General features: G+C 49.1%; 1 pseudogene; it reads right to left on the reverse strand.

Moving 5' to 3' along the window:
- Positions 1–15,060, reverse strand: part of LOC126531888 (uncharacterized) — a 54,824-nt pseudogene extending 39,764 nt beyond the window's left edge.
- Positions 15,061–16,041: the final 981 nt, after the last annotated feature.

Below are 16,041 nucleotides of genomic sequence, written 5' to 3' on the forward strand. Positions count from 1 at the left end.
TTGACGCTTGAAACAGTCGTCCGTAGACTTGATATCTCATCCAAATAATTCTGGAATGGCTTCTTTGTGGTCTTGCGAATTCAGCTCCAGCCAATTCCTGTTGGTGTAAATGGGGGCTCCCGTGATGACCAAGATGTACTTGGCAGAGACTCTGTTGGGGCAGAACAATGGCACATGAGATACAGCAGAGATTATCCAAACTCATGTAGTGCTTTCTTTTATGTTCGAACTAATTATGCTGAACTGTAAACATGAACAAATGTTCATATCATCTGCTACAAACAACTGACATGTATCTCAAGACTAGCAAGCCAATACAGCATATATCAAGCATATTTATTTCTGAACCAGGTGTTGTTTACCTTGTAGTAGCAGCCAAAGTCCACACAATGACCTTGTTGTAGCAGGCAGCAGCTTCTGTTTAGTGCATGGAGTGTGTTGCTTTATACTGGTGCCATCCTCATTACTGCATGTCTGGAACAGAAATTTTGACTGCATCAGAAATTGAATAAGCACAATTTTGCAATATAAAATGCGTAAAGGTGCGACATATACATTGCAATGGTTTGTGGCTACAGAACACATGCAAATGTACACTGTTTGTTCTAGGGTGCTTAAGCAGCATGGTAAATAAATATGGTTACTCTCCGTAAAATTGATGTCTGCGTAACTACAATGCATGTCAACAGCTTAAGTATTATTAAGATCACAAATAAATACATTTGTGCGCTCGTTTATACACTAGAAGAGATCACACTGCTGATTTCACAAGCAAATAGATGAAAGACATGAAGCTATTAGAAATGATGCATTCTTTTTGTGCATGAACGTGATGCACCGCTTCACTACTGCAAAAATAGATGTCCTGAGGTAAGCCAAACTAAACAGCAAGAACATTTGGAACCAACAGGTACAAAATATGGGTGAATTATCATGTGTGCAACTGTTTAATACATTAAATTCAGTACTTTAGTTTCAGTTTATCAAAACGTTATTCGGTTCTGTGAACGAAAGAAGTTGCCGGCGGACTCGAAAAAAAAATATATATTGATAAGGCAACTCAATCACTTATGGCTACGGCTACAACGAGATGAAAAATGTGACGCGCGTTCCGATATCGTTTCTCTTTCGTGAATGTGTGTATAATGATGGCCTCGCAACTGAAAGTTTATTTCGGAAACAGCAACGGAGGGTCCTGACTGCCCTTATGTAATGCAGCATCTAGTTCGTTAACTTACCTCCGCCTGTAAGTTAACGAGACGAATAAATTACATAGCGATTGAAGCAGTGATGTTAAACGACTCACCCGTATTGCTGTCCCCAGTTGCAGCAGGACCCGGCTCCCATTTCGATGCAGACGTGTTCCACATGGCTCACGACTGAAACCTAGCTTTCAAGCTTACACCCCAAATGAAATAACGCGAGACATCGAAGCGCAGTAAACTGGTGTTAGCACAAAATAACCAATAAATGTACGAACGAACCAAGGAATCCGTACCTGCCGCGCACGCGAACATACCGGTAAAAATTTTAAATCCAGGCCAGAGGTCACGTGGCAGGTCGATGATGCTGAACGCTATTTTGCGTTTAAAATGACAAAAAACAACAAAGTTGGTAATGAAAAGTACAATGTAAAATTAGGAATTATAATTTTGTAGTCTTTATCATGCAATAAAAACGCTTCGTTTACTGTTGAAGAAAGTTTGTAGGTTAAAATTGCGCTTACTACGGCGCCTCTAGCGGGAGATAATGTGCTCAACGGGGAACCTTTTTAATTGGTGCACTATGCCTGTTGCTTTAGCAGCGCCGCGCGGTCGATTTTTTCGCCCTCTGTGGCCATTTGTCGAACTTGAGAGTGTGCGGGCCCTGATGCAATGCTAAAACTATATACGGAAACGCGGAGAGATGACATAAAAACATGGCCGCTGCTTCTGTACTGAAGTACAGTAACTGAAGCACGATTCGGACATTCTGATCCGGCTGCACATATTTAAACAAAAACAGGTTCGTTGAGGGTAAAACAAAAATACAAACTTATGGACATAGTGCGCTCTTGGAAACAATGCTGCTGCATTGAACAGAATTATTCTCTATAGCTATCATGGTGGTAGAACTTCAGTCAACTGTACTTTTCATCTGTCTACATGGCTCCGTGGTAATGGAGCGGCTGTATGCGGCTTTTCCGTGCTGGGTTTGCTGCGCTGACATGCATTGGCGCGTTGCATCAACCGTGTTGCTGCTGTACAATATAGGGAAATGTGGCGTGTTGCAGACGTTGACTCGTGCCGTTGCTGAGTGCACAAAAATAATGGGAGAAACGTGCCAAGCGTTTTAATGATTGCGTTTTGTTTGTTCCGAATTCGCACCTCGGCTGCAGAGATTGTTTGCTAAAATGCTCAGGCGATATATCTTCCGTTGGGGCAATACTCAATAAATTCTTTGGACGCTTTCTAGGCAACGACGGATTGTGCTGGATGGCTGTAACATAAGGAAAATGTTCGTACATCAGTCTGCGATTGAGCTTGCTCCATGAATGCACCCAACCAAATTCGCACTGAGTAAACACGGCAAAAGGCCCTTCCAGGTTCCTACCATATAGTAATAATAACCATGCTTCTTTTTTCTTGCCTCATGAAGAAGGCAGAAGTGCCAGAGGAGCATTATTTTATAATGTTATAAGCTAAACGTATGTCAAAAGGGCTCCCCAATCCGTGAATGTGAGACCCATAAGAAACAACAAAAACACTTTACGGCGGCATGTGTCGGCAGCGGCATGCGACGGCAACGAGATAGATTTCTGCAGGACACATGTAGGGTCTGTGAAAAGCGCTAATTGTATATAATACTTGCTCAGTCGATGGTTGTACTTCCGGCAAGAATCGTCATTATTCTTGCAGAACAATCTTTTCCCGCGGCTTACTTCCGATATGCGGCTCTGCCGGCTCAATGAGTAATTTGCTCTCAGTCAAAATGTGCGACTGAACACCCGTACAAGTGCTTATCAAGTGGATCAACCATGTGTGCACACAGGTAACTTATCCTGCGCTTTGTTAATGAGTAAATTGCGAACTTCCCCTCCCTATATAATGTCTCCGTGGGGTCTCGATTAAAGGTTACTAAAATTCTATAGGTTACAATATAGAGGTTACATGCTGGCAGCAGATCAATGTAACTAATAAGCAGCACCCGTATCACTCAGTTTCGTCATTGTAACCCTTAGCATGAGCAATATAATGAAAACATCAAAAGGACGGGCGAAATAACCGCTATTTTATTCGTTACTCATGTTTATAGGTATACTTATAGGTTACCAAGATTAGAGTGTATATAGTGCTCACCCTTTCGTATAGTTGAAGCTAGTCTCCGACGTCGGTGTTGTCAGACCCGGAAAATGTACCCGGGTCACGGGGTTGTGTGCAGACGAAGAAGTTGTTGGTGGCGGATGGTTGAGGCACGGTTGGTTACTTGCTGGAGGCATCCTCGTCCGCACGGTGCGTTGGCATCGTCCGCTGCATAGATCCGTCTTGAAACTTTAAAAACCCGCACTCTCCACCAAATATTACGGGGAGAAAACACGCTTGACAATATATTTACAAGATATGTACAACGGGCAGCGGGACAGGCATACAAGATAGAGACTGTGCAAACGACTATCGGCTATCGTCGTCTTCGTCAGTCCTCTCATCATCGTTAGCTCCTGCAGCGCCTCGTATATATATAATTTTTGTTCGCGTGGCCAATGTTTTCTGATGCGTAAGATTCTTTGTCTTGAGATCGATTTGGATTTAAGAAAGGTCGATCCACGGAAACAGCTATACACTGAAAGAAGTTATACTCCGGAACATTGAAGCCAACTTTTTGTTTTACTTTAGGCACTTTGATTGATTTTAGTAAGGCCTTTGGCAGCTTGAACTACGACGTATTAACTAAAAAACTATCCCCTGATGTGACCTCGACTGGGTGAAGTTGGTCTTCAGCGCAAGAATCATGAAAGGACGACAAAGACGGGCATCGTTATGATGAAAAAACTGGAAAAGAATGTGTTCACTTCATTGGTGCATGATTGTGACTCTATCCGAGTCTCGAGCGGTACTGCCTAAAACGGGGGCAAAGACGGCCTTCAACAACCCCTTGCGGTCTTGTGGTAGCCGATGTCTTCTTGGAAAACTTGGGGAACCTGCGGAAGTGTCAGTGCGTTTGTGAGGTTGAGAAGTCGACGAGCTCTTTCCGTTCGTGTCTCCTCCTGTGGGTCCTGCCGTTTGTGTCTGCTCAGGGCGTAAACGGGTGACGCTTTTTCGTGGAAAAGGGCGCAATTATCTCGACATGGAAACGCCCGCTTGATTCTTTCCCACATTGGTGAGGTCTAAGCCCAAGCTTATGCTAACAGCCTTTCCTGGGACGCGGCAAATCATCTCGTCATAAGAATGCAATCCTGAACGTTTCTCACGCTTGGCAGGTCGATCATAACACCCGATACATAACACCCATGGCAGGTCTATCGAATTGTTTAAAGCTTACCTAAACAACCGTAAACTCTCCGTGTCGTTAGATAACTAACTATCACGTTCCTTACACATACAAAGTGGTCTACTTCAAGGGAGCGTACTGGGCCCCTTAATTTTTAGCGTCGATATATATAACATCGTTGGCATAGAGTAAGATTTGTTATACAGGGAGTCCCAGCCAACATTAACTAGAGTTGGAAGATATGCGAATACGACGTAGCTAGACAGAACCAAGGTAATGTTGTTTGTCGTCGCTTACACATATTCAAATTATTTTTTTCAGCCCAGCAAATTAGACTATTAGTCTTAATTATTCAACTTGTCAAATATTATAATTAGGTGAAAAGCTTCGACAAGAAAATTGTAGAGAGCCACGCGAAACACTCGATCCAGCTTTCTGTTGCTCAATACGTGCTACGTGAAAGTGTTTTTTTTTTTTTCGAGCATGAAACGAGCTCGTAAATGCACGCGAAAATGCCGCGCGACTGGGCGCTCGAGGCACTTGCCGGGCAAATAGAGTGCACACGGGACGGCACGAGGACTCACAGCCCGAGCCTCTGGATCGACCACTTCGAGATGGGAGAAGGAGGACAAGGGATTTGAAAGGATTACCAGTTACTGAGAGGTCACGTGCATTATACACTAAGCAGGAGGATTTACCCTCCAGCACACGGCACATTAAGCAAGAGTCAGGCGGGGGTGTGGCACCTCCAGGAGGCACTAACCTTCCCAAGTCCGGTAACAATGAATCACTATACACCGGAAATTTATTCAGACGAATGTAAATTCTGTAAGGAACAGTGCGGACCTGAGCGGCATGCTCAGGGCCTGCCTGGAGGTATTCATGAGGGTCGAACTCCCTCACGGGCGGGGGTGGGTGGTCGCTCTCCTCAGCTCCGACCCACAAAAAACAGGCACGCTTAATCTGGCAGGTCGAAGACGCCGCCAGGGCCCACGGGATCGTGGCCGACGCCTAAGTTGGGACCCCCCCCCATCCCCTGCAAAGGGGAGGGTGGGGACCCTTCGGCGAATTCAATAAAGTTTGTTCATCCTCATCATCATCCCATCGGCAACTTCTGACTGCTACTCCTGAACGCAGAATGCTTTTCTGAATTTCATTGTAAGAGTAGTTACCTTGTGTGACTATCGTATACAGCGGCGCTATAACGTAAAGCTATTCCAAACTTTTCTATTCCAATTTTGCAATCAGCCTTCCGCGATTGGTCAAGAACTTTTTCCACCACCCCCGTTTCACCTGTCTGCCACGCGAAGTCACGAAAACCGCGATAGCTCCCCATCTGCATGCATGCATAACCGTGTATACTCCGTGTATACACGTGTATACACGGATTATGCATGGTTTGACCGAACAAAAGAAAGATAGTTATTTCAGATTCGACGCCTCTTCGCCATTAGCACTCGGCCATTGGTCAAAAGTTTTCGGGCTGCGACCACTTCCCCTGCCTCTCACGCGACATCACGAAGCCGCAAAAACCCTCCGCGTCACCCGTTCACCAAAAAGCGTCACCCGTTTACGCCCTGAGCAGACACAAACGGCAGGACCAAAAGGAGGAGACACCAACGGGAAGAGCTCGTCGACTTCTTAACCTCACAAACGCACTGACACTTCCGAAGGTTCCCCAAGTTTTCCAAGAAGACATCGGCTGCCACAAGACCACAAGGGGTTGTTGAAGGCCGTCTTTGCCCCCGTGTTAGGCAGTACCGCTCGAGACTCGGGTGGAGTCACAATCTTGCACCAATGAAGTGAACACATTCTTTCCCAGTTTTTTCATCATAACGATGCCCGCCCTTTTAGTCCTTTCATGATTCTTGCGGTGAAGCCCAACTTCACCCTGTCGAGATCACATCAGGAGATAGTTCTTCAGTTAATAGGTCGTAATTCACGCTGTCATAGGCCTCACTAAAATCAATGAAAAGGCCTACAGTAAAAAAAAAATAACTTGGCTTCATTGTTCCAGAGTACACCTTCATTCAGTGTATGGCTGTCGCCATGGATCGACTTAACTTAAATCCAAATTGATCGTAAGACCAAGAATCTTACGCATCAGAAAAAATTGGCCACGCGAACAAAAATTATATATCCACGAGGCACTGCAGGAGCCAACGATGATGAGAGGACTGACGAAGACGACGATCGCCGATAGTCGTATGCATAGGCTCTATCTTGTATGCCTGTCCTGCTGCCCGCTGTACATATCTTGTAAATATATTGTCAAGCCTCTTTTCTCCCCGTAGCATTTGGTGGAGAGTGCGGGTTCTTCAAGTTTCAAGACGGATCCATGGAGCGGACGATGCCAGCGCACGGTGGGGACGAGGATGCTTCCAGCAGATCACCAACCGTGCCTCAACCATCCACCGCCGACCACCCCAAAATTTTGACACAACCGCCCGATCCAGCTACATTTTTCGCACTGACAACACCGACGTCGAACATTGGCTTCAACTGTACAAACGGGTGAGCACTAGCAACAACTGGGACTTGACTATGATGCTAGGGAACACCATATTTTACATAGCGGGCACGGCACAAGAGGGGCTTCTGAACCACGAACAGGACCATCGGATGCCGTCGTGCTGCGCAGAAAGAACTTGCATGCCGAGCTCAGACTTGCACCGATTCCTATGTGAGGTACATCCAGGACGTGCTTGCGCTCGCACAGCGCAACTCATCCACAATGAATGCCGACGCTATGAAGAAGAGAAAGTCGCCGCGTTACTCAGACCTTCACACGTCTTCCGAACACGGCTGCGACGTCTACCTGCGAGGACCTCCGTCTCCCACCAGTTCCACCCGTTCCTGCTGCATCCGACAACCTTGTGCGCATCATACGCCGCGAGATTGACGCTGCCTCCCCATTTACCCTTCACGTGCATAACCGCCACGAGTCCCATGCAACCATTTTTCTTATCCAAACCGTTGTGCGTCAAAAACTCGCGAAGGCAGGATTACAGAAGCTTTGCCCAGTCAACGGACTTGAGTACCAGCCCCCGCCGCACCTGATAATGACGCCCCACCGTTCGTCGTCATTATCGGAATTCCGAAAAATGGCACACTTCCAATGACAGTGCCTTCTGTTTCTGTTGTGGACGCGTTGGACGCATTTCCTGCCATTGTCGCAGTGCATGGAACTCGCGGCCTTGGGCGCTCTATCGACACACGAGTGCCGGTACACAATAACCACGAGAGCGCTCCGCTATATTTGCCAACACGATCAAACAGCTGCCCCTCGCCATCCCCACACCTTCCCCGCTCACCTCTGCGTCGTCGCTCTCTTTCTCCCTCAAACTTCCGCCGCTCATCGGAAAACTGACGGGCGCAGCTCCGAGAGGTGAGCCTCCCACGACGACCCGACCCGGAATTCCCTTACTCACACTACCTGGACATCAAATCTTCATCAACGTATACGTGGACGGTATACCTGTCATCGCACTCATTGACACCGCCGCCCACATATCGGTCATGAACTCAAACCTGCGTATTCGTCTTAAGAAAGTTCTTGTCCCTTCTGCGATCGCTGTAGTCCGCGTAGCCGATGGTGCGACTCCGGCCGTTGCTGGGTTGTGTACGACCCGTGTCACTGTAGCCGGACGTCACTCTTCAGTTTTGTTTTACCTCTTGGATCAGTGCCCACATGCAATCGTCTTAGGACTTGACTTTCTCTCGGCACATAAAAAGCGCGGCACCCAACGGCAAGAAGGTGCATAGCGAACGCTGAAGCAGCTAGGTCTAGCGTTGCCGCAGTGGTAGCTACGGCTGCAGGGCGGATCTGCGTTCGAGAGCGCCGGTTTGACGCGGCGAGGTAAACAATATGGCAGTGTTCGTGGTTTTGATTATTGACGTTCCGGACCTGTGATCACGGCAAAATGTCCGGAAAATCAGACGGCGAAGACTTCTTGCGTCCGAAATTTCATACGTTCTGATACATTGACTCTAAGGGTGGTGCCGCGAAGGCGTCCAAATTATCGGGGATCCGGAAAGTCGGTCGTTGACTGTACGATGGCAACTCCTCCTGCCGACCCCAGGGCGTCAAAGATGATTCATTACGATTCCTGTTTGTTACTCGAGCCAGCATTACCGCGACTTTCGACCCTTTCAATAAAATTACATTTTGCCTGTTAGAGGCACCAATTTCTTGAGTTTTCCCCGAGTTTTTCCAGACTACTCAAAATCCTTTGTTAGGCACTGAGAGAGTACTCTTACACGGCGGTAGATAAGACAGGCTGGCACCGTGAGGACGCTGATTGCTTGTCACGACATCCAGTAGACCCACCAAGCTAGCCTGAGACCGGCGAGTCAACTTGCGTCCTCGGGCTTACCACGTTTGGTGATATCGGCAATGAGCAACGACGCGACCCTTACCTGAGAGACATCATTCGCTGCCTGATGGACCTGCCAACTTCACCCACTTCGCGCAAGTTTGTGCTGCAAGATGGCATATTGTAGCGTTACAACATGCACCCCCATGGCCCTGAATTGCTACTCTTCTTTCCCCAACATAGGCGTGAGATTGTGCTCACACAGTTGCATGATGTTCCACCGCTGGTCATCGGGGAGTCTCAAAGGCATATGACCGTGTTCGGCGTCGTTTCATTACTTACTTCGCCTCGTGTAAATCTTGTCAGTACCGAAAAAACCAGCAGCCCTACCAGCTAGCCGTCTTCAGCCCACTGAAATGCAATCTTCGCCATTCTTTAGAGTTGGTCTTAATCTCCCTGGCCCTTTTCCTCTATCCCTTAGTGGGAACAAGTGGATAGTAGTTGTTACTGACTACATGACCCGGTACGTGATCACGCGGGCTCTCCCTACCCGTTGTGCAACCGACGTCGCTGACTTCCTTCTCGACGCAGTGATACTTTACCACGGCACTCCCCAACAATTCCTATTAGACCAGGGCGGCTCCATTCCCTCATAGGTTATCCAGGACATCTTGCACACCTGCGCTTTTTGGAAACCGGCACATCGCTTTGATATAAACAATCGTGCCTATACATTATAACCTATTTAACCATGCTATATTTCGTGAATAATTGAATTGACCTTGCATCATTGTCTTTCTATTAGCGCATGAAAACTTATTGTTCTGCACGATTTGCTGTAAGGATTTCGCTCGTTCATGTTGCATTTCCTTTAAACATTATATGGTGCAGTGAAGAGGAATGCTCGGTGCTGCATACACATCGCCAGTCGACCGGGATGCGCAAGCTTCGAGATTGCCTGAGCTGTTCTGGTTGAGACACGCTGCCTGTTGCTCTCTTGTACCATATTCATATTAGATTCTGGTGGAGGTGCTGCGGCTTTCCCCTAACCAGGAATTACGCACCCTAACTCTGCCATCCGTCATGCCTGACGGGCCCAGCCCGACAACCCCACCGGTTGCTCCATCCATCGTATGTGTGTCTTCATATCTTAAGCGGCACCGATGAGAAAGACGTTGAAGATTGGCTGGAATCGTATGAACGCGCCCGCAACACCAACAAATGGGACGATCCGCTCAAGCTCGGCAATGCGATCTTCTATTTATCGGGCGTCGCCAAGCTGTGCTTCAAAAACCTAGAAGCCGATCTCCGCATGTGCACTAGCTTCGAAAGCGGCATCGCAGAAGTTTTCTGCCGCCCTTGCTTGCGCAAACTTCACGCTGAACAACGCCTATGAAGCATATCCCAGCAAACTGGTGAAACGTTCACCAGCCACACAGAGGACATCATCGACCTCTGCCGGCGTGCCAACCCGACGATGGCGAAAGCGGACAAGGTACGTCACACCATGAAGGGCATTTCCGATGATGCCTTTCATACACTGCTATCCAAAAACCCAGGCGCTGTTTCTCAGGTCTTTCAGCTTTGCCAGAGTTTCGACGAGCTCTGCAGACAGCGTCTGCTTACGTGGCACCCTCCTGCGTGCGACAAAACCATCGCGAGTATGACCGCGGCTCCTGAGATGGACTGCCTTGTTTGCCAAATAAAAGACTTCGTCTGTGCTAAGGTCGCTCTTCAGCTTTCGCTGCTGTTATCAGCCACGCCACCGCCTTGGCGTTCGCAAGCCAACCATCGCCAGGTCATCCACGAGCAAGTGTGCGCAGCTCTCCCTTCTGCCCGCGAGACTCCGCTGGTGCCGACTCCCATTGCTTTTCCCGAGTTGACAGCACCTCTCAGCTACGCCGAGCCTCTCGCGCGGCCACCACCTCCGACCTTTGCGCCATCCCCATCAGTCGTGCCAGTGTGTCCAGCTCCTCACTTCGTTCAGCCGCGGTACCCACGCAGTAGTGGACAATGGCGCGCTCCTGACAACCGGCTAATATGTTTTGCCTGTGGTCTACCTGATCATGTTGCACGATATTGTCGTTGCCGCGTCCTACCGCCGTCGCTTCGTGTTACATAGTTACGACACATGTGCCGTGTCTTACTGTATAAGACAGCACACCGTTCGAAGGTTGGAACATGAATCTTTATTGCTTCCGTCTCGGAGCGTATATATACGAAACAGAGAGGAGGAAAGGGGAAAAGGGAGAACAAGGGAAGGATAGCAAACGATAAACGCACGTGCCGTCAGCGCTTGCAAGGCAGTCTGATTGCGGCTGACGTCACTTTACAACATCTCTTCTCCCTTAATACTGAAGTCGCTGTACTGGTTTTCTTTGACGTGTAGAGCGCCGCAAGGCTTGGGCTGATCTGACGGGTTCAGCGTTGCTCCCTGCGAGTTCCGGCTGAAGTTCATGCTCAGGTTCTGTTATGCCCCCTTGTTAGGCTGGCGTTCTCGGCAACAATGGGTAGTCGCGAGGAGTAGCTGTTCTTGATTCTCGATTTGCCGCTTCTTGGTCTTTACCAAGCGGTGGCGTCGCATCTTCCCGGTTCCGCACCTGGTCAACATGTCGTCTTACTGATCCGGCTGGTGTTCGAATGCTCACCATCCGAGAGCCTGTTGTAGACTCTACAATTCCTGGAGTCCATTTCTCACCCGTTCCGAAGTTGCGGGCGTACACGGTTTCTTCAGGCAATGGCAGTGGCCATTCGTCTGCTTCGTTGGCTGGCCCTGCGTGTACAGGAAGGAAACATGTATCTAAACGGGATCGAATTTTGTATCCGAAGAGCAGCTCTGACGGTGATTTTCCAGAGCGGTTAGGTGTCCTTCTGGAATGGAAAAGCAGCCTGTTTATGTTATCTCTCAACCGCCCCTCACCAATCTTCTTGAGGCCGTCCTTAATTGTCCTGACAGCCCTTTCTGCTAGTCCGTTCGATTGAGGGTGATATACAGCTGTGCGCAGATGCGTTATGTTGTTCCTCTTGACAAAAGTAGTGAACTCGTCAGCGGCAAACTGCGTTCCATTATCGGATACGATGGTTCGTGGCACGCCAAATCTGCAGAAGATACCGCACAGGCAGTTGATCGTGCATGAAGCATTTGCTTGTCGGAGGGGGACAGCTTCAATCCACTTGCTGTATGCGTCCACGACCACGAGTATCATGTTCCCTGCTATAGGTCCCGCAAAATCGATATGCGCCCTTGCCCATTTTTCAACAGTAGCGGGCCAGCTTTTTGGCGTTGCTGTAGCTGCCATGGGCAGGTTTTGAACACAACTCTGACATGACGCTTTCACTGCCTCAATTTCGCGATCTAACCCTGGCCACCAGAATGACGATCTAGCCACCGACTTCATAGCGGACGATCCCTGGTGCGTCTCATGCAAAAGGTATAATATGCGACGTCGCGCCTCCATCGGAACGACTACTCGCCGGCCCCAGTATAACAACCCGTGGGCCAAAGAAAGCTCCAATTTCTTGTCAAAAAAAGGTGCGACACTCGTGCTCAAGCCTTTTGCGCAGGGCGGCCAACCGTTCTTAGTAAATCGCATAACTTGACTGAGAGCAGGGTCACCAGCAGTCAACTGCCTTAGCTCCTCGACACAGTTCCCTCATCGAACACAGTCAAGGCCAGCAGATAGTCTGGCGGGTCCGCTTCTGGTGGCTTCGGCTCAGACGTCCGTTGTGGCAGTCTACTAAGGGCGTCAGCGTTGAGCAATTGTTTACCAGGAGAGTATTGAAGCTGATAGCGGAATCCGCCTAAGTACAGCGCCCAGCGCTGTATTCTGGCGGCTGCCAATGCTGGAGTTGGTCAATCCGCCTTCAGCAGGCCCACGAGCGGCTGGTGGTCGGTGACCAATACGAATTATCGGCCTACGAGATAATCACGGAATTTGGACACTCCAAACACAAGAGCAAGGGCTTCCCTCTCAAGCTGGGAATAATTTTTCTCAGCCCTTGTTAGCGTTCTAGAACGGAACCCGACAGGTTTGTTTATCTTTCCGAATGTATGGAAAAGCACGGCCCCTATTCCGTCCTGTGAAGCGTCACATTCTAGCTTGAGGGGTCTCTCGGGATCATAGTGAGCCAGCACAGCCGCTTCCCGAAGGCATTTTTTTGCTTCACGAAAGGCTGCTTCTTGTGCATGTCCCCAGAACCAACGTGTGCTGTTCTCCAATAACTTGTACAGCGGTGCAAGTACGGAAGACATGTTGGGCACGAACTTCGAATAAAATGTAATCATGCCCAGAAACGACCTCAACTGCTGAACATTTTCTGGGTTGGGGGCTCGCGCGATTGCTTCAACATGCTTCTCTATTGGATGCAGACCTTCACGATCAATTTTATGACCCAGATACGTCACTGCCTCTTGGCGAAACCTGCATTTCGCAAGTCTGAGCTTCACTCCATGTTCACGAAAACGCTGCAGTACTCGTCCTAACGTGTCGGTGCTACCAAGTTTTTCTGATACCAAAACGTCGTCAAGGTAAGCCTCAACACCTGTCAGGCCCTGCAGAACTGTTTCTATTTTCCGCTGGAAGATGGCAGGCGCGGAAGCTATGCCGAACGGCAGTCGATTGTAGCAAAACAACCCACGGTGTGTATTGATTACGCGCATCTTCCTTGAGTCCTCATCGAGGGGAACTTGGTTATACGCGTCTCTTAAATCCAGCGTGCTGAAGCAGTCCCCACCGTTCAGGCATGCGAAAATGTCATCAATAGCTGGCAGCGGGTACTGCTCCAGTTCACAGACGGGATTCAAGGTCACCTTAATATCAACGCAGATTCTAACCGCGCCGTTCTTCTTCATTAAAGGCACAATGGGAGTAGCCCACTCGGCGTGCGTTACAGGTGACAGTACTCCAAGCGTTACGAGCCTATCAATCTCTTTCGAAACTTTGTCGCGTAAAGCAAATGGAAGGGAACGGGCCTTACAAAATTTCGGCATGGCGCCTTCCTTGAGCTTCAGATGGACAGGGTGTCCGTCAATTAGACCCAGCTCGGGGCTGAAGACGTCATTGAATTCTGACAGGACGGCATGAATGGCGGGGGTACGGCTGCTTCCTGGACCAGAGCTTTGTTGCACTAATACGTTCAACACCGAGAATCCTGCGTCATTGAACTTGGAAATAAACTCTCGTCCAGAGAGGCTCGGACCTGAACAGTTCAGGACCATCAAGGAACTCTTGACCTCCTTGTCGTTGTAGGACACTGACATACTCAGTTTCCCTAATACTGGAAGTTCTCCAAGATAACAGGACAGTTTAATGAATGCGGTTTCTAATTGCGGCTAATGTTCACGGTTTTTCTCAAAAATCTCTTTGGACACAACACAGACCGGTGAACCGGTGTCCACAATCATAGCTACGTCAATGCCATACCATGTGAAAGCACGAAGAATAGGTGGTGGTAGCCGACCATTGGAGGGTGCGGTTAGTGTCCAAATGTGCGCACCGTCTGCATTTTCCTCGGTGACATCCACTGTTACTGCAAACGCTTCTCCTTGTCTGCATTGTGAACGAGCTTTTGGGCGTCCTTTCCGCACGTCGCTTTGGCACATCTTCGCCAGATGGCCGTATACACCACAGCGGTAACACCTCGCTTTCGCCCAGCCACAGGCGTTTCTGTTGTGTTTCTGACTTCCGCAACGCCCACATACTGACACTAGTTCATCAGCTTGTCGTGCACTGACCTTGAGCACGGGTTCAATGTCAGATGACATCTTCTTTGCATCTTTTTCCGCTGCTTCAGCTGATATGGCAATTGTTTCAGCCTCCCTCAACGTCAAATCTGTTTTCGCTAATAGCTGCATCTGAACAGCGCTTGACCTCACTCCACAGACGATCCTGTCGCGAAGCATCCGGTCTAGCATGCCACCGAAATTACAGCCATCCGCAATCCGGTGAACTTCAACGATGAACTGTTGAATGGGCTCACCTTCCAACTGGCAGCGATTGAAGAACCGATAGCTTTCCGTTATTTCATGACGCTTGGGGTCGAAGTAGTCATCCAAAACTTTGACTGCTTCCTCGTACGTAAGCGAGTTTGGCTTCCTCGGTGCAACCTGTCCTGAGAGCACTTGCACGGTGCGCGTACTCAATGCTGCTACCAGCAGCGCCCTCTTCTTTCCCGAGTCACTGACGCCAGTTGCCTCAAATTAAGCTTCTGCCTTCGTGATGTAAGCCTTCCAGTTGCCGGACTGGTCATCGTATTCCGGTAGTTGATGATGAGCCATGGTCGGTATTTCCGCGGCCGCTGCTTCCTGCTTAACTGCCTGGCTTAATTCATTTTTCACCTCGAGGGTTCTGTCTCACCCTCGTCGCCACTGTTACATAGCTACGACACGCGTGCCGTGTTTTACTGTATACGACAGCACGCCGTTCGAAGGTTGGAACATGAATCTTTATTGCTTCCGTCTCGGAGCATATATATATACGAAACAGAGAGGGGGAAAGGGGAAAGGGAGAACAAGGGAAGGATATCAAACGATAAACGCACGTGCCGTCAGCGCTTGCAAGGCAGTCTGATTGCGGCTGACGTCACTTTACAACAATAGTGTAGTGAAGAGGAATGCGCGGCGCTGCAGACACATCGCCAGTCGTCAGGGACGCGCGAGCTCGAGATTGCCTGAGCTGCTCTGGTCGAGACACGCTGCCTGTTGTTCTCTTGTACCATATTCATATTAGATTCTGGTGCAGGTGCTGTGGTTTTCCCCCAACCTGGAATTACGCACCCTAACTCTGCCATCCATCAAGAGTGACGGCCCCAGCCCGACAACCCCACCGGTTACTCCAGCCATCGTATGTGCCGGTGCCTGGCATCAGCGGGATCCTGATATCTTCAGCGGCACCGATGAGAAAGATGTTGAAGATTGTCTGGAATCGTATGAACGCGCCAGCAACACCAAAAAATGGGACGATCCCCTCAATCTCGGTAACGCGATTTTCTATTTATCGGGCGTCGCCGAGCTGTGCTTCAAAAACCACGAAGCCGATCTCCGCATGTGGGCTAGCTTCAAAACAGGCATCGCAAAAAAATTCGGCCGCCCTGGCATGCACAAAATACGCGCTGAACAACGCCTAGGAAGCCTATCCCAGCAAACTGGTCAAACGTTCACCAGCTACATAGAGGACATCGTCGACCTCTGCCGGCTTATCAACCAGACGATAACGAAAGCGGACAAGGTACGTCACATCATGAAGGGCATTTCTGATGA

The sequence above is a fragment of the Dermacentor andersoni genome, chromosome 4, assembly GCF_023375885.2.
Source record: "Dermacentor andersoni chromosome 4, qqDerAnde1_hic_scaffold, whole genome shotgun sequence".
Lineage (NCBI taxonomy): Eukaryota > Metazoa > Arthropoda > Arachnida > Ixodida > Ixodidae > Dermacentor > Dermacentor andersoni.